Source organism: Lagopus muta, chromosome 2, assembly GCF_023343835.1.
Source record: "Lagopus muta isolate bLagMut1 chromosome 2, bLagMut1 primary, whole genome shotgun sequence".
NCBI classification, from domain to species: domain Eukaryota; kingdom Metazoa; phylum Chordata; class Aves; order Galliformes; family Phasianidae; genus Lagopus; species Lagopus muta.
In genome coordinates this window covers 1858640-1878181 of record NC_064434.1, presented here as the reverse complement: position 1 = coordinate 1878181, position 19542 = coordinate 1858640, and the positions used below count along the sequence as shown (strand labels likewise).

General features: G+C 42.0%; 1 protein-coding gene across 4 annotated transcripts in view; it reads right to left on the bottom strand.

Moving 5' to 3' along the window:
• SUPT3H (SPT3 homolog, SAGA and STAGA complex component) overlaps positions 1-19542 on the bottom strand; it is a 271671-nt gene that overhangs the window by 22992 nt on the left and 229137 nt on the right. The window lies entirely within an intron of this gene.

Below are 19542 nucleotides of genomic sequence, written 5' to 3'. Positions count from 1 at the left end.
AGGGCCCCATCCAACCTGGCCTTGAACACCTCCAGGGATGGACGGGGCATCACAGCCTCTCTGGGCAGCTGTTCCAGCACCTCACCACTCTCACAGCACACAACTTCCCCTGACATCCAATCTCAATCTGCCCTCCTTCAACTTCAAACCATAAATAGATCAATAAAGGGGTGGAAATACCATCCCTTTTTTTCTGAGCTCCTTACCTCCAGAAAAAGGGCTTTGATACATTGCTATCTTCAAGAGCAAACCTTATTGAAGATAGAGGTGGAAAAAATTCTCCAAGTTTGGCTATCGTGACATGCAATGGCTGTTTTTAGCAAGGAGAACTGAACTCCTGCCTATTTAAACTAATTGGTATTTTAAAGGTTTTGTCCAGTTTATAGAGCACAGGATTATTGGCAGCCCAAACATCGTGGCCTAATGGATTAAGCAAGCAACTGCATGCCACAGATTCCTGACTTTTAATCCAGACCCTCTTAGTGCTCCCCTTCTTGTTCCATAACATTGAGATAATATTTATTCTCTACTTCATGAGGGTGTTGTGAGAGAGAGTAAATGTTTGGACAGTTCTTGCAAAGGTCAGGTCCTAACCAGGCACCTACTTTTTACTGCAATAAACTCGTTTCCTCAGATGCCCATTATACAATCACAGCCCATGTTCTCCACAGCCTCTCAGGTCACTTCATGATAGGTGTCCTCATATGGAAAGTTGTATAACCATTAGGTATTTTTTGATTTGAGGCTTAAGAGTGATTTCACCCATGAACTCACTATGTATGAATCATTTCCCCAGCATGGAAGTTATCCACGAAAAATAAAAGGAAGGAAAACTGTTATCTGCTATGGATCCTAATCCAGAAGCATAGCACTTCCTAACGTATTGGTAATGCCAGTCAACTTTAAAATTGTCATTTAACACCTGAATTGCTTGAAAACATGACGCAGAAAAATCATTTGTTTACTTGATAATGCTTTAAAAATCAGGTTTTTTTGTTTGTTTGTTTTGTTTTAAGATAATTCAGCTATCGATGCCTTATTAATGATCAAAACAAAAGTTTCAAAATCCCGTGCTTTACGAGATGGGCAATTCTGCAGACTCGACACATTGGATAATCCCATCAGTGGTTAGTTCTCAGCAAAGAAGTCACACCTACAGAAGAAAGACTCTATACCAAGGCAGGAGGCAAAAAGAGGTTAAATTGGTTCCAAACAGGTTTTTCCTCAGTTTTAACTCATAAGTGATGACATAAAGCCCAGCAAAAAACAACCCCAACTTGAAAATGATTTAAATTTGCCAGCTCCAGCCATTTCTGGAGGCGTGCCAGGCTTAATTTGGACTGGGGCTTCTCAAAGTATGCACAGCTCTAACTTTAACCTGCTGCTGCCTAAGAAGTGGACCTGGTGAGAGATGCAAAAATACTCCCCATAATGCAACACAAGTGAAAGTCTGTTTTCTAGATGAACCCAAGGATAGGACTGAAATGTTTTAGTTGCTTCGTTCCAGAAGAGGGTGGTGCCGGGTCTTTATGAGCAAAGCCACCCGTGTTAGAAATGCCTTCTGTACCAATCGAATGTGCACAAGGATAATGCTCGCAGGAGGGAATGGGACTTGTTTTCCAGGAGGGAATATTTTCAGAGTCAAGCTTGTAATTTGTATTTGCAAATCTCCAAATTCAACAATTTCTCAGCCTCTATAAACTCGCAGATGGAAAGATCCTGTATTTGGAATAAATAATGTCTAAGCTTCACCTTCATTACAGGGCATTTTCTGTCAGAAGAGTGCTATATCCTGACTCCCGAAATACACAGGAGCCCTTTGTAGTACAGCTATCGCACCATAAGCATTGGTTGGGCATGGCAATAGCTCTCTCAGGATCCCACCTGAAATCCAAGGGCGTTTTTTATTTTAATATGCAGAAATGAACTTTTGTACTTGTCAAAAAATCACAACATTGAAACGTAAGTACATTTATCTTTTAACTATTTTTCCAGCCCTTTTCGAAAAATCTGCTGGTTATTAAAACATTGCTGTATAAATAAAAAAGGTTCTGTTTTATAACTTGCCTTCTCTTTCCCTGCTTACACATACAATGTGGTCATTGTTTGCTAAATTATGCTCATTCTCCCAGCAACAGCCTTTGATGTCACACACCAAGCACTGTGATTTCATTATAGAGACACAGAACACAGAAGGACTGTGCAAAAACCTTACAGGTATATAAGATACAGGCAAAAGATGTCCAGAGCCCCAATCCAAACCCGACAGAAGCTCTAGAACAGATTTCTGACTACCGATGACATACAACAAAAATACAGAGTAAAAATATGCATATATTGATAACGTACAGCAAACGTATAGAGCACATTGGGGTATACCAGAGACTATATTTTCCTTATTACCACTTCTTACTATCACAGAATCACAGAATGGCCCGGGCTGGAAGGGACCTCAAGGATCATGAAGCTCCAACCCCCCCCTGCCGCAGGCAGGGCCACCAACCTCCACATTTAATACCAGACCTATTTCAATTTTTAATATTATTAATGATCATCCTATGAAACAATGCATCAGACACTGAATTCTGTTGAAAGGGATCTAACATGATCCTGTCCAGATTCCTCTGTTAGGACCTATCTACCCCCAGGCAGGCTGACCCTTCCTGCCAACTTGGTATCATCTGCGAATTTACCAAGGGTGCAATTAATCCTTTCATTCAGGTCATCAAAAAAGATATTAAACAGAACAGGACCCAGTACCAACCCTTGGGGAGCACCACTTACGACCAGCCTCCAGCTGGATGGAACTCCATTCACCACCACACTCTGGGCCTGACCCTGCAGTTCTTTACCCAGCAAGGAGTGTACCTGTCCAAGCCACAGGCTGTGGAGGGACCTATTTTTCCAGGTCAGACAGCACATATGAGCATTTGGCTGTTCTGAAGGCCAAGGTGTAAGATCTCAGCATTCAGAGCAGCCTAAGACATTAAGACTCAATGTCAAGCTAAAAGAGTGTCAGGGAACATCCCTGGGCCCTGGAAATTCCCTTCACACCTGAACCGCCCAGGCAAACTCTGCTCCTCACAGCAGGGACAGAAGCTCAGAGATACACAGAGGCCACAGCCATTTGAAGGAGGTAGTTGAGAGACAGCCACCATGTTTTGGAGGATAAGAAAATGGGTTACTACAGACAAGGACCATTCAGTGCACGTTAGTGTCAGAGAGCAAAGACACAGTTAATCTGCTGCTACAGACAGAGCTGCATGCAGGCAGATCCTCAGAATCCTCTTGAAACTTCAGCCCAGATAGCAAGCAGAGTGTCCTAATTGAGACTTTAATAACTGCAGCACAAACAAGCATACTTTCTAACTTGAAAGCTATCATTTTAATAGCCAGATGAGAAATAAGCTTTGTTGAAGAAGCAGAACACGAGGCAAAACAGGTATCTATGTTGCCATTCAGGCGGTGTTTACGTGCTGATAAGGTCTCGTTCCACTCGAGGAGGAGAAAAAAAAATCTCCACTTTTAGAAAATCCAACTGCTTTATCTGACACAGCCTCCCAGAAGAGCAGTGTCCTTGTGCATTATGATGGGCAGCCTGCCATTTGGAGTTGAACTGCCCACAAGGAAGAAGACATAATATTACAGTTAATATCTGAAAACATTGTAATTTGCTTTCTGCTTGTCATTCTATCTGACAAAAACAAGTAGGCTGGGAAAAAGAAACAACACAAGGTGTGTGTGGCTGCCCTCATCTTCAGCCCTTCTTGTTGGAAATCCCTTTCTTCGTTCAGCAAACAATCCCAGGGCTGATAACAACAGAATCAATGAGAGCATCAGGCTGCCATGCCTGCTCATTGGGGTGAGAGAGCACAGTGCAGGTTACAGAGCAAGTGAAAAGCAGAAAAATGCAGAAGGTAAGCAGGAGACCCCACAGGGATATCCCATGCAAAATGAGACAAGGAAATGGTGACACTTAATCACAGAATCGTAGAATGGCCTGGGTTGAAAAACTGGTATTTATATGAGTATTTAGATAAGTATAGATCCACCATGGGAAAAACTGCCTGTGGAGAGATAAAGTAGTGACTGTGCTAGAATTTTAGTGAGTGTCCTCCTTCAGTTTTCTCTGTTCAGTCTTGAATACTACTTGTGACATCCAGCACACCCAATTGCTGTAATTCTATCTCACGTTTGAATACCTGAAAGCATATGGGATTCTTCAGGGATCCCACAAAGAGCCTAAGTAACCCATTCAGATATGGCAGGATCACAAAATAAAGAGCTAAAAAAATGGGAAAAGAGAGAAAAGTCAAGAATTACGAAAATGAGATAAAACAGAGAAGAAAATGACAAACTGCAAACTTAGAAGGACTTTCTGAAGTTGTTCTGGATGGCTAGGAAAATTCTTACCAGCTTGTGGAAAAACATATTGAACACTTCCATACTTAGAATTTTTTTAAAGCATGTACATCACACTACCTGGTTAAATTGTATACTTTGAGTATATGTGTAATGTATTGAACATTTTGGCTTAAGCTGTAATTTGCAACAGGCAGTGCATTTCTGGACGATTATAACATGTCTCTGGTAGTGCTTTAAGGCATGAAGCCAAAAGGCTGAATGGCTTCAACTACCCGAGATGTGCAATAATCCCCCGGAAATGCTCTGGATTGTCTTACAGCTATTATACAATGTGAAATTTATATTATGCATATAAATAAGAACGGTTATGTCTGTGTGTTTAGTGAGTTTCGTTCACGTCAGCAGAGTCCATTAGCAACAAAACCTAAACGATCCGTTCTATCAGAAATTTCTTTTACTGAAACAGCTGCCACCTCTACAACCTTCAACAAGACACATAAGGGTGGCTTTATTACCAAAACTCATGGGTGCAGGCAAAGCCTATTTGCTATGGTTTATTTAGGTAATTTCCACTTGGTCAGTCGTGTATCCTTAGAATCACAGAATCACTCAGGTTGGAAAAGACCGTAAAATCACAAAGTCCAAAACCATGTCCTTGAAACAATGGCTTCCTATAGCATTCACAGCTTTATCCTCTCCTCACCTTCCACTTTTCACCCCATTAGGACCTCCATTTAGGAGACCTACTTCCTACTTACCCACTCCTTTTCTCCAAGGCAAGCAGTAATTTAGCCTTCACACACTTACTCTCTTTATTTTCTTAGGTAATTTTTGCACCAGCTTGAGGCAGTGATGTGCACCAACAGCACTGACACGTCCCTCTTGATCACTTTCACCACTTCTGTCTAATTATACTTCTCTGTCATGGTTCTTGACTAAAACTGAGGCACTGTAATCCACCTCGCACATCTAAAATGAGACCTGCATTCAAACAGCATGAATATTAGCTCAAGGAGGTTTCAAATTCCCATGAAGAGCCTTTGGGCAAGATGTTAACAGACATGAAGAAAAACGACAGAAATCTCCAACAGTATCATGAATTTCCAAATCCACCAGTTACTTGAAACTTCTGAGTGCTATCTTCTGTATGTATATGCATGTCATAGAATCATAAATCATGGAATTACAGAATCACAGATTGTCTTGAGTTGGAAGGGACCTCAGGGATCATCAAGTTCCAACCCACTGCCACAGGCAGGGCTGCCAGCTGCTAGATCAAGTGCTAGATGAGATTTGGGTTTTTGCTTTGCAAGTAAACGTCTGTGTTCATTACACTGAATCTGAATGCTATTAAGCATACATCTAAAAGGCTTTTTTTGTTTGTTTTCTATGGAGCTCTTGACACATGAGAATGGGATGGAATAACACAGCACGGTGCTTTTTGCAACTAAAAATTTTGAAAATTATATTTAAAATACTCTATTTGGAGTTTCCAAATAGCTACTATTAATTTAACACGAGATAAAAAGGAACAAAAGCAGAATGACCAACTTTTACCTTCAAATAGTTTTATTAAGAATGGTTATGAGTGAGATCTCTTATAGCTGTAATTGAGAAAGAAAAAAAATCTTAGTATTTCTTTTACTTCTTTTAGCAAATTCAGTAATATTTTTGATATAGTAAGTTCCAGCTCCTCTTCTACCCTCCTTTTAAAATCTGCTTTTGTATCTGTCATTCATTGAGAATGGAAAGAAAATATCTTTACATGAATAATGAAATGTGACTACAGAACTGGTAAGGAAATTTGGAAGTACAAGAGATACCAAAAAACACTTTTATGATCACTAACGAGTACTGAGATAAGGAAAAGTAGCCTGAAAACAGGATTCTCAGTATAAAATAGCATGAATTCTTCATATACTGGCCTTAATCAAATGAATATTCAATTTGCACTCCAACGATTCTACTAGAATTCACTACAGCGCTGTTTAATTCATCACACCTTCTACCTAAATTAACTGTGAGATATCACAGTCTTTTCTGATTATTGAAAACGTGTTCATCTCAATTATACTTTGTCATTCTAGATGACAGACATGCCTCTGTTTTAGGAGGAAGTTTTTCCCCCCGAGGGTGGTGAGGCACTGGCACAGGTTGCCCAAGGAGGCTGTGGATGCCCCATCCCTGCAGGCATTCAAGGCCAGGCTGGATGTGGCTCTGGGCAGCCTGGGCTGCTGGTTGGTGACCTGCACACAGCAGGGGTTGGAGCTGGATGAGCATTGCGGTCCTTTTCAACCCAGGCTATTCTATTGTTCTGTGATTCCATGATTCAATCTGAGCTATTCAGCCCTGTCTCCATTTGCAGCCAGTAATGCACTGTTACAAGGAGATACATTTCTGTACGTTCCTTCTACAGATCTGCATTTTCTAGGGTGAATTCCAAACCTGCTGTTTGGAAAATGAGAGCTTCAGTTTAACCATATAAAATGGTAGCATTTATTTCATTATGTAACGACGATGTGATTATGGGATATGTAATTTTATTCATGCAAGCTACGTGAACTTTCTGAAATCAAGAAGTGGTTCATCATGAAGATTTTCAAGAACTGGGCTTTAACTGTCAACCCAGTTGTCATGCAAATCAGTCTATTAGTTAACAGTTCTTCCAGTAAAACTGAATGACAACTATTCTGAACAGAACGCGTCCTGCAAGCCACCCCTCCAAGCTCTGACAGCTTACATCCATACGTTCTCTCTTAGGAATAGGGGTGCAAAGGTCTCTGCTTGCAAACAGGAGACACTCAGTTCACAACATGCTGATGTTCTGAACAGGAACACATAAATAGATAGGAAAGGAAGCAGTTCAGAAAAGTATACTCCTTTCTTTCAGAGGGCGGATGACAAGAACATGACAACTCCAAAGGCTGATGGTATAATGGCAATGCAGAGAACTGCTGCAGCTTTCTGAGATGCACAGCAGCTGGAGCAGCAGGTTGCATCCTGTGTTGTGAGAGCATCCTACAATGCTTTGTTACCCCCAAATACTGCTGTTTTGTCAAACGTATTTAATGTTTAAATGAGCATCAGCAGTACCCTCCTACCACACAAGCCAAGTGGCACAGCTGCAGCCATCTGGGTCTCTGCTGTGAGCAGTGTGTAGGTGGCCCTGCAGCCTGGTCCAGCTTCAGGATGCGGTTCTGGAGGAGAAATCTGCCCTCTGGGGATGAGCAGCACACCTGAGAGTTCAGACAATGCTATTCTGAGCAACTGTCCTTGGATGGTTCTAAGACTGGTATTACTGGTATTTAGAGAACTACAATTAAGAGGGCTGCACGCCAAAAAAAGTGAATTTCAGATTGATAGAATCTTGAGGTCAAACTATTCTGCTCAGTTTTCTGGGGAAGGCAAACAGACACATTTAGCTCACATTCTAGCTCAGGCCTAGAAACTTCACAAACAAGTGTTAATGCCTTTTAGTTTTCTTTAGAAGGAAATGACAAGCAGATAACCAAATCCGTTCTGAAATATTTCATCCATAAAAGATATCTCAAAAATAACCTTGAAGCTATAAAATAACTGTTTACCAAGCCCTGCTTTACTTTGTTATGAACATTTTAACTCGGTGCTAAAATAAGAAATACGCCTCAGCAAGGAGCAGGCCGTGAGATACGTTATCGGGTTGTATTGAAGCAACTGACATACCCAGCCACTGGGACAACAGCCTCTTGTGGAACTCACTCAGAAAAACAAGTTTCAAGTTTCCAGTGTTGCAAATGCTCACCTCTGATCTTTTCAGAAGCACAGAGTCCTCTGGGCAAAGGACTAAACTCTTCTGTTGGCCGTGAATCCCTGGTAGGGATGCTATATCCTCTGCTGTCTTGATAGAAACTATTCAGTTGATGTAAATTAGGTTCAGGATATCCCAGTGAGCCACTTAGTGGCAAAACTTGAGGAACAGAAAATGACAACAAATTGAGCCTTTTGTATATTGGATTGAATTTAAGATTTCATAAAAGTTCTGAAAGAGGAGGCTCATCTTAACTACATTTTGAGACCAGATGATGACAGAATAGCTGAGCTTCCAGTGAAGCCCTATCAACACTTTGGTGGTTGGCAGCACAGCCACTGTGATCAATTAGGTTAATTGAAACTATACGGCCTGCAGGCTTTGTGTGCAGTTCTTAACATGGTTAGAAGAGAGGCAAATGTGTAACAGCATGATTTTAACTATAATGGGTGCATTTCAACCCAGGCCTAAGCCAGAGTTAAAATAATTGAGCTTTCACGCTCTTTGGATACAAGTCTGTAGGCTGATGTAGATATTGAATGAATGCAGAGAATGATGAGAAGGCGGAAAACTTGAAATTATGCAATTTCTAACCACGATCTTAACAATACTACACTTCTCAGAATCACTGAGGCTGGAAGGTGCCTCTGGAGAATATCTGCTCCAACCCCCTGCTCACGCAGGGTCACCTTGAGCACGGTGCTCAGACTGGAATCCAGCTGGGTTTACAGCATCTCCACAGATGGGGACTCCACAATTGCACTGGGCAACCTGTGCCAGTGCTCAACTGCCCTCAGAGTGTGAAAGTTGTTTTCAGGTTTAAGCTGAACCTCTTGCATTTGCTTTGTGCCCACTGCCTGTTGTGCTTTCACTGAGAAGAGTCTGGATCTGTTTCCTTCATTCTGCCTTTTAGATATTTATTGGCCTTGATAACGTCCCCCAGGCCTTCCTATCTCCAGGCTGTACAATCCTGGCTGTCTCAACCTCTTCTCACGTGACAGATCCTCCAAGCCCTTAGACATCTTTCAGGCCATTCACTGTTCTTGTTCCAGTAATTCCCTGTCTTTCTTGTACTGTGGAGCCCTGAACTGGATGCAGCACTCCAGACAGGCCTCACCAGGGCTGGGCAGAGGAGGAGGATCACCTTCCTCACCTCAGTGATAAAGCTGTGCCCAATGCAACCCAGGATACCACTGGACTTCTTTGCCATCAGGTCATTTGCCAGCACATAACCAACTTGATGTCCACCAAGACCCCAGGGCCTTTTCTGCAAAACTCCTTTTTCGGCTGCTTCCCTGTGGAATGATCCCACAGGATATGCAACAGTGGAGCCCCACATAGGTCAAAAATCTAATATAAGCCACCCTGGGTACAATATCCCACCACATCATTCAGGTGGCTCTGGTCCAACCAAACAAGTCACAGCACACAAAACCATCAGGATTTCTAGTTCAGTAAGAAAAGGCAGCAAGCCTTTCAATTCTCCAGAAAAATATATACTTAAAAAAAAGAAGATAGAAATATGTGCAGGGTGGCAATGGGGGGGGGGACTGAAACTACGGTCCTTTTCAACCCAGGCCATTCTATGATTCTCTATGATTACCAGAAACTCAAACGGAAGAAGAAAAATTATAGAATGTGGAAAAAGGGTCTGGCCACTTGGGAGGAATACAGGAATGTTGTCAGGCCATGTAAGGATGCAACAATGAAGGCTAAGGCCCATCTGGAATTAAATCTGTCAAAGGAGGTCAAGGACAACAAGAGAGAGAGTTTGGAGAAAATAATCTGGCTGAGAAAGATCTGGTCAGCATCTTTCAGCATCTAATCAAACTTGATAAACACAGATCCATGGGAGCTGATGGGATGCCTCCATGTGTGCTGAGAGATCTGGCAGAAGTGATGTTCAAACTACCCTTTATCATCTATGAAAGGTCATGGAGAGTGGGAGACGTGCCTGAAGACAGGAGGAAAGCCAATATCACTGCAGTCTTCAAAAGGGGCAAGAAGGAAGAGTTGAGAAACTACAGGCAGCCAGTCTCACCTCCATTCCTGGGAAGGGAATGGAACAGCTTATTCTGAAAGTCATCTCCTAGCAGGTGGCAGAAAAGATGATTGGGAGTAAATCAACATGAATTCACTAACGGGAAATGGTGCTTGACCAACCTGGCAGCGTTCTACGATGTCATGAATGGCTTGGTAATTGCAGGGGGAGCAGTGGATGCTGTGTACCTTGACTACAGCACATCTTCTGCCACTCTCACAACCTTCTTGTTAGGAAACTTAGTGCAGGATCGATAAGCAGACAGTGAGGTGCCTTGAGAACTGGTTGCCTGGCATTGCTCAGGGAACTGTGATGAGCAGCACAATCTAGTTGGAGGCCAAACTAGTGATCCCCAGGGGTTGGCGCTGGGTCCAGTCTTCTTCAACAACTTCATGAATGATCTGGATGAAGGGATAGAGTCCACCTTTGGAAAGTCTGCTTTCCAATGCAAATAATAATGCAAAGCTGAGAGGAGTGGCTGATACACTAAAGATGCTGTGCTGCCATGCAGAGAGACCTGGGCAGGCAGAGAGTTGGGCAGAGAAGAACCTAATAAGGTTCAACAAGAGCAAGTGCAGGGTCTTACACCTGGGGAGGAATAACCACATGCATCAGTACAGGTTAGGAGCTGAGCTGCTGGAGAGGAGCTCTGCAGAGAAAAACCTGGGTGTCCCAGTGGCCAACAGGTTGGCCGTGAGCCAGCAGGTGCTCTGTGGCCAAGAAGAGCAATGGGATCCTGGGGTGCATTGCACAGAGAGTGGCCAGAAAGGTGAGTAGGTGATCACCTCCCTCTGTTCTGCCCTAGGGAGGCCACACCTGGAGTACTGTGTCCAGTTCTAGGCTCCTCAGTAAAAGATAGATGGGGAACTGCTGGAAATAAAGAGGTAGTTCAATGACTGTAAAGTAGTTTTGTAGATGTGTGCACTCCTGCAATTACCACAAAATTTGATGTATCCTATGAACACATTAGAATTCTGGACTACTCACTTCCAATCATGGAGAAATTTGAAAATCCTTCCAATTGTAAGATCTCTTCCAGCAGCCAGGGTCACCGTGCTACCTGCAACAATCCCTCATCTGTCACAAATTACATTCTAGCTGCCTGGCATGGAAGACAGAGTGATAAACCAGGTGATAATCTCCCAGTAAAGGAGCATCTGCCATTTTTCAGAAACACACTGTACAAATGCTGATGTTGTTACTTAACGTTATTTAGATGCACATTTTACATCGACCTACTCAATTTGTGTATGTGGCTGCAGGAAAAACTTGGGAAATACAGAGTAAAAATACATGTACATGGTTTGCATATCCTGCATTTATGTGCATACATAAAAAATAATCCATGATATTAGAAAATAATACTGAACCACGATGTTAATGCAGTCTCTTCCACAAGCCAAAAGCTTGTGTGGGTATATGCATAAAGAATGTACATACTCAGAGAGAGACACTAACATCTTGTAATGCAATATGTTTCTGTTACACACACTCCAGACTTCCTAACAGCTGCATATTTTAATATACATAAACCCATACTTGAAAAATAATAAAATGTATTAGTTTTCCACATTAGGCATTTATGGCCTAATTTAGGAGAGTATTACATCTTTATAACTTTTAAAAGACCCATTTTGATAAAACATCCTCATAAACAGACTGAGAAAATCGGGGTAACAAGCATCTGTTGCTGCGTTGTTTTCTTAATGGGGTAATAAAATAATAACACATTTTTATAACTTCTCACAACAATATAAAGTATTAAAATCGAAACTGATATTGAAAAATATTCTCATGGTCTTTTTTATTTTATTTTTCCACTATGTAAAGTTGCAGCACTTACCAGATTAATATTAATATATCTTAATTATGTTGACACAATGGAAATTTGCCAAAGACACTCAAAGAATGGAAATAACTTGTTATTTCCACTACTCTAATTAAGGTGGTGGATTTAGGCCATTTTATTCAGAATACAGAAGTAATATGAGTATCCTTTACCAAGAGAGTGGTGAGGTGCTGGAACAGCTGCCCAGAGAGGCTGTGATGCCCCGTCCATCCCTGGAGGTGTTCAAGGCCAGGTTGGATGGGGCCCTGGGCAGCCTGGGCTGCTGTGAAATGGGGAGGTTGGTGGCCCTGCATGGCACAGGGGGGTTGGAGCTTCGTGATCCTTGAGGTCCCTTCCAACCCAAACCACTCTGTGATTCTATGATTCTATTTATAAGAATGTGTGGAGATACTGGATATAAAAAATGGCTCAAAGAGTGGATTTGGAAAAATTGCTTTATCTACCTGTTCTAATAGCTGTTAAAAATTTATTTTTAAAATTGATTCCTGTAAGTATGTAAGGAACAGCTCCCTCACAAAAAAAAACAAGAAGTGACATAGTTGGAATGTATCTTAGAAAAAGATCAGACTGTAGCATAACACAAAAATAATGAAAAGATATTGACAGTAGCATCTCTGAAGCAGAACTGCTGTATATAGACAGGGAATTTACTACGTATTTTCAAATGATGTCCTGTGAAACTATGTACCCAAGCATTAAGAATTCCAACTGGGTGAGCTAATGACCTGCACAAGAAGAGGATTTGCATTTCTACAGTGCTTGTGGAGCACTGGAGAGTTCGGTTTCATGTGAAGCATAGTTCCCAGCTCTTAGGGCCAAGCAGCACCATCCAATCTAACTTTGCTGCATATCGGCCCCTGCAAATTTCCTTGAGCTGGTTCTCCAAATTCCATAGTTGTGGTTGAACTGGAGCACAGCTTGGTTCACATCTCATCTTGATTTTAAAATTTCCACTCATGGGCAATCGGTCACAAGCATCAGTTGAATTATTTCAGCACTTAATTACATCGTTAAAAACCTATGCCTTATTTCTTGATGGAATTTGTCCAGCCTAAAGGTCAAGTTGGATACTAGGAGAAAGACTCCTCTCACCAAACCTACCTACACACATCATTCTGTCAAGGTACAGACGAAGGTACTTCTGCAGCATGGTTCATTTGACCCCACTCACACATCTGCCCTAGGACAAGATAAATTACAGTCCCAAAGCACTTATTTCTCTCAATAGGAAATCTAGTTAATGTGCTCAAATACAGGTGTTCGTGTCTAGCCAGAAGGAAACCCACAGTGACTACTGTTTCAATTTGAATGTTAAGACTGAAAAACCCCAAAAGTTGAGATTTTTCTTTTTTCCTGTGCCCTTAAAGACTGATTACACAACACTTTACTCAGCTCGATAAGAGATTAAGCACCATGTACATCTCTACGTCGGGAGGTTTTGGTCTCTCCCAATTTCTCCTGGATCTTTGAGCCCTCTCCAATTTATGGTTTTTATTAAAACATGAAACTGAGCAGTGTTTTAGCCATTCTTACACAGAAGAAAACCCTTCCCTTTTCCATTCCTGCCTGTCCAAGGACTGCATCCAGCCTTCCAGCTCTGCACTGCCTCCATCACATTCCATGGATTTCTCAAGACTCCAGGATATTCTTTCAAAATCCCTTCTTTGCAAGATACAGCCCCAGAGTCTGCAAACGTAGCCCATTTTCTTAATTCGCAGATGAAATACTGAACATCTGGCTCTTCTGGAATGAAAATAGCTTGTTTGCACTTCATTTATCAAATGGTAACTCAGTAAATCTCCGTCACTAACTTGTCCTCTTCATTACTTCACAGTCTCCAATTAACTTTTTCTTAAAAATACTTGACAAGGAAACTAGACCCTAAATAAACTATACCTGGAAAACTGGAAAGCTTAAGAGTTTACTATGTAAATGTTCCAGTGACCCAAAACACTCTGCTAATGCAGAGCTCCAGCCGTTCCACCTATGTCTGTATTGTGCCATGCAGGAAAGCCACAGTGCCATATGTTACACTGCACTTGACTCCAGATCTCTTCTGCTCTCCAACAAGGAACCCAAGAGAACTAAGACATAATATCATTATATGCATCTGCTTCAGTAAAACTACTCGCAATGATGTGAACCTGACCCCAACAGAATCATCTCTTCATAGCATGGAACAGAGGGTATGATGTTGAATTCTACTGACACGTCTTGAAAATACTTTATGGCATTCCCATGTGCAAAGCTTCCTTGCATGGTCTTAAGGGACAACACAGGTGAGGATGTCCAATCCTAGATGTCCTGGGTTTGTCCTTCTAGAAAAAGCTTTGAGACTTGATACTGCAATGTCAGAGTCTCAGTTGTGATGGTGAAGTCAGAGCTGCCCAACCTCTCGTGCTGTTGTTGAAGTATATGGCAAAAAAGCACTAAAGCCAGAAGGTTCCTGTTGATGATGGGCAAGTGAATACTGAATCAGTTTAAAGTACAGAATATATATCAGTTCAAAGTCTTTTTTTTTTTTTCTTTAAAGAAATTATTAGAAATGTTGAATGCCAGTTTCTTAAAAGTAGAGCTTATGAATTTGGGTATTTTTTCCCCATGAAAAGTAAGAAATACAATGGGTTGCTTCAGCAACCTAAAGGAAATTGTGCTTTGATGAACTGGGAAGTGTGTAATAAATTACGGGAAGCAAATAATACTGCAGATTGTAACCTTTGCTCTCAGACATGGCAGAAAGTGTTTCTTACCCCATAATACAACCGATAAAGATTCTTGGCTGATTAACTCAGGTCTAGTTACCTTTTCATGCCCCTCTGAGATCCCTAATGTGAAGTTGCCAGATCAGGCTGAATTTGGATAAACTGGAGTTCCTCATCGTCTGCCATTACCAAATTCTTCATCTCTGTTCATTAAGGATCTTGTGGGCACCACAACCACCAACTAGGCATATAACATGGGTGCCATCTCCAGCACTGCATGCACTCTACATCTTTATGCTCACATTAGTGTCCAGGCCTGGGTCCCCAGCACAGGAAAGATGTGGAGCTCTGGGAGCGGGTCCAGAGGAGGCACTGAGATGTCAGAGGGCTGGAGCAGCTCTGCTATGAGGAAAGGTTGAGGGAACTGGGCTTGTTTAGCCTGGAGAAGAGAAAGCTGTGGGGTGACCTCATGGTGGCCTTCAGTGCTTGAAGGGAGTGGATAAACAGGAGGGGAACGGCTGTGTGTGAGGGTGGATGGTGATGGGACAAGGGGAATGGTTTTAAAGTGAGACAGGGGAGGTTTGGGTTGGATCTGAGGAGGAAGTTTTTCCCCCCGAGGGTGGTGAGGCAGTGGCACAGGTTGCCCAAGGAGGCTGTGGATGCCCCATCCCTGCAGGCATTCAAGGCCAGGCTGGATGTGGCTCTGGGCAGCCTGGGCTGCTGGTTGGCGACCTGCACACAGCAGGGGTTGGGACTGGAGGAGCGCTGTGGGCCTTTGCAACCCAGGCCATTCTATGACTCTATGATTACAGCCATACTTCACCTTTTTCTTTCTAGATTAAACCCAGTAGCACATAACAGCTTTTCTCACTCTTTGTCCAGTTTCTAATCTTCTTGATGAGGAAGTTATAGAAATAAGATTGAGTCTTTGATGTGCACATACTCAATGCAACACAGCACATCTTCTGCCTCATCCTTACACAGAAACAAGCAAAAGGCAGAGGAACTTCATCGCCCACCATCAGTAATTCTTAAAACTTTTCTGTGCTACGACTCCCGTAGAAAAATTCTTACACTAATTGGATAATTTATGTAATTATGTCTTTTTTCTCATAAGTCAAGAAACACTATCTACCCTTATTTCTCCTTTCTAATCTTATCAAAACTTGGCATTTGTCTTCTCTATTTGTATCATTTGTAACAAACATAGCATCGTAGAATCACAAAATTATAGAATGGCCTGGGTTGAAAAGGACCACAATCTTCATCTAGTTTCAACCCCCTGCAGGGTCACCAACACCAGACCAGGCTGCCCAGAGCCACATCCTGCCTGCACAGGCTGATACAGTTCTGTATCTTAACTGATATTCTTACATTGAAAAACATTAGTAATTATTGTGATCCCTTTTAAAAGTTAAATGACAATTTGCTTCTGGTACGTAAACTGGAAAACAAACACAGAAATCAGAACTGCCAGCTGCTTTTGGTAGCTTGAATCACAGAATGGCTTGGGCTGGAAGGGACCTCAAGGATCATCAAGTTCCAAAACCCTGCTGCAGGCAGGGTTGCCAACCACTTATATAATTGTGCATCAAAATCAGTACTTCTTTATTATGTGAACTGCTTTCAGCGTGTTCTGAAGAGCTGAAATTAATCACTTTGTGTCAGTTCCTTGAGCCAACCGGTCTTCCTCTCTTGTACCTACTTATCTCTTTTTATCACCTAACTATTCAGTTAGGAAATTATGGATAAAGATGGACCTTTTCTAGGAAACAATTAAATCCCAAGCTGTTTGAAGTGGCAGCAAGCATATATCTTTCCATTTTTATTCTTTTTAAACTCCAGGCGCAATGATGATGCTGTTAAAACTTTTTTGTTAACAGATGCAGAATAAGGGTTATGCTTTTCCTCTGACACACCTAATCTACACTTTAAATGTAAGTTATATCTTTTGATGGTCTCACAAGACTTACGCCTTGTATCTAAACACCAATTAGAACTACAGGCTCCTTGATGGCAAAGAGCAACAATTTGTCTCCGCAGTGAAAAAACAAACAAATCCAAACCCTTCACCACCAACAAAATTAAGTCGGTGAAATTAATATGTCTCACTTCCAGGTTGTTTGTATTGCAACAATTCTGCATGGAGACAGCTTGCTTCCAGCAGTTTTATCACCTTCTGCAGTAAAACTAGCACATGCAGATCTCCAGAGAGCTTTATTTTCTTCTGCTGTCTCAATTCCTTACCATCAAAAGCGGCAATCCTGTCAGCACATCGCCACGTTTAAAGTCTGTGCCAGCCTGAAATGTTGTGTTTGTACATCAGATCACCTCCAGGCTGGGTGCCAGCCTCTCCCCTACCTACTTCTTGTACAGGCAGCATAACTCTTTGCAAACATTGATTGTGGGATCATTTCCTTTGTGCCTGCACCATGCCACATTTAAAAGTCTATGCTCTGAGTGGTTCAGCCACTACAAGCAATACTGGCATTTAAATGATACAAGGTTAAAAGCATGAGGTTCTTACCAGAGCCCTGGGCTATGGATTTCAGAGCACAGCTTTTTAACCACTGTGGGTTCAGCAGTCATACAGCAAACACTCTGAAGGAACCCTGGCTGAGGGATGCTCTCAGGGCTTTAATAGTTCCTAAACTTCAGGTGACAGGATGAGGGGAAATGGCCTCATGTTGCACCAGGGGAAGTTTAGGTTGGATATCAGGAAACACTTCTGTACAGAACGGGCTGCTAAGCACTGCCATGGGCTGCCCAGGGAGGTGGTGGAGTCCCCATCCCTGGCTGTGTTTCAAACCGTTTGGATGTGGTGCTCAGGGCCATGATTTAGCAGAGGGCTGGTAGAGTTGGGGTAGTTTGGTTAGGTCATGGTTGGACTTAATGACCTTTAAGGTCTTTTCCAATCTGAGCAATCCTATGATTCTATGATTCTAAACTTTACAGAAGAACAATTTTTACCCATGTGCATATTAACTAATATAAAAACAGAGACACTGAGAAGTGAAACACCAACAAAAAAAATCCATCCCTATGTTCTCTCTCCTATAAAACAAAGTGATGTGGAAAAAAAGGGTGGCATTTCTAACACTACATATCTAAGGAACTTACTGAGAAAGGTCTGAATTATTGTGGGTGATATAAGTAGGGCTAAGGAGCTGCTGGTTTAGAAGCGAGAGAACCATCCTACAAAATGTGGCCCAGAAGATACAAGGGATGGATTAGAAAGAGTGGCTGAGAGTTCATCTTAAAGAGGGCACTCAGTCACATCTGTAAGTGCAGCACTACACAGTACTAAAAACCTGACAGCTGCCTGCTTAGCTTTATTCCATTTCAAGATCCATACATTCCTTTCATTCTCTTTCCAGATTCTTCTATTCCTTTCAAGAGTTCCCCTTAACTTAATGGCTTGAGTTCTGTGACAACGCATTACTGATCCAACACAGCATCTTCCCTCAATCCTTGAAGATCTAGATGTAACGGCATGCATAAACCACGCATATCTATTTCTTTGCCTCTCTGCACCTCTGAGAGTTCTTTCCTCCCACTTGCATTCTCCTCCATTTTTTCTCATACTTTTTATCACAGTTAAAAGTTATGCAGATGACTTATTTGCTGAATTGAGGTTTATATGATGAAGAATGCCCCATTCCTGGAGGTGTTCCAGGCCAGGTTGGATGGGGCTCTGGGCAGCCTGATCTAGTATTAAATGTGGAGGTTGGTGGCCCTGCCTGTGGTGGGGGGGGGTTTGGAAACTTATGATCCTTGGGACCCTTACAACCCAAACCATTCTATGATTCTATGACTTTATAAAAGAGAGAATAGGCAACTGGAAATAAGAACAGCAGGTAATGGGAACTGCAAAGAAATATTTCCACCTAGTCCTGATACTCACAGATTATTTTTTATGATTCTTTTTTTATGTCCCCTTCCAGAATAAATGCTTCATCCCACGTATTTTCCCTCATTGCAAAGGGACAGACCGGTGATGCTGGAGCTAACTGGGGGCAGAGCTTCTCTCCAAGCTCAGGGCAACAGCACAGGTCTGTCTAATGTCAGTGATAAAAACAACATCGAAAATGGAGATCCTGTTCACAAGAAATTAAAAGTTCTGCGTCACTTTCCTAAACCATACATTAATCCATGCAATAATCCCAACTCAAACAGTTGTATTACATGATTCTCGAGTTCTCATAATCTTTCATCTAGACAGTTCACATCCTGTCCTACAACGCCGTGCAGCACTGCTGCAGACTTTTCCACAGCTGCTGCATTTCACATTGAGCTGCTTCAGTCCCTGTTGTAGGTGAACTGACAACTGTAAGTAATTTTAGCTCATAAAGCACTTCTAAATCACTCAGGAAGAAAAACATGCATGAGCGAATGCTTACTATCCAGGGGAAATAGAAAGAACTGTGCAGAACACAACTGCACCATCTTCTCTTGCAGTGTATGATGGTGTCAGTGCAGAATATTGCTCAAAATCTAGCAGACCCATACAAATATGGAACTGCAGGGAGCACAGCGACTGTTCCAAGTATTGACATGCTGTATGGATATGTCACTGCCATTACCAAAACTAATGTGAATGTTTTAAGGGGTGTGTGTGTGTTTATGTATCTTCTCTTTCAGTAATGCTACGGAAAGGTTCATTCAGTTACCCTCTTTTTCTCTTAATATCCGCTGTAGAATGAAATTTGCTCACCTTTCCCTTCCAGCACATGCCTCTGTAGCTGTATAATTTTTCAGATTGCCATGAGCAAAGAACCAGAAGTCAGATTCTCATTTG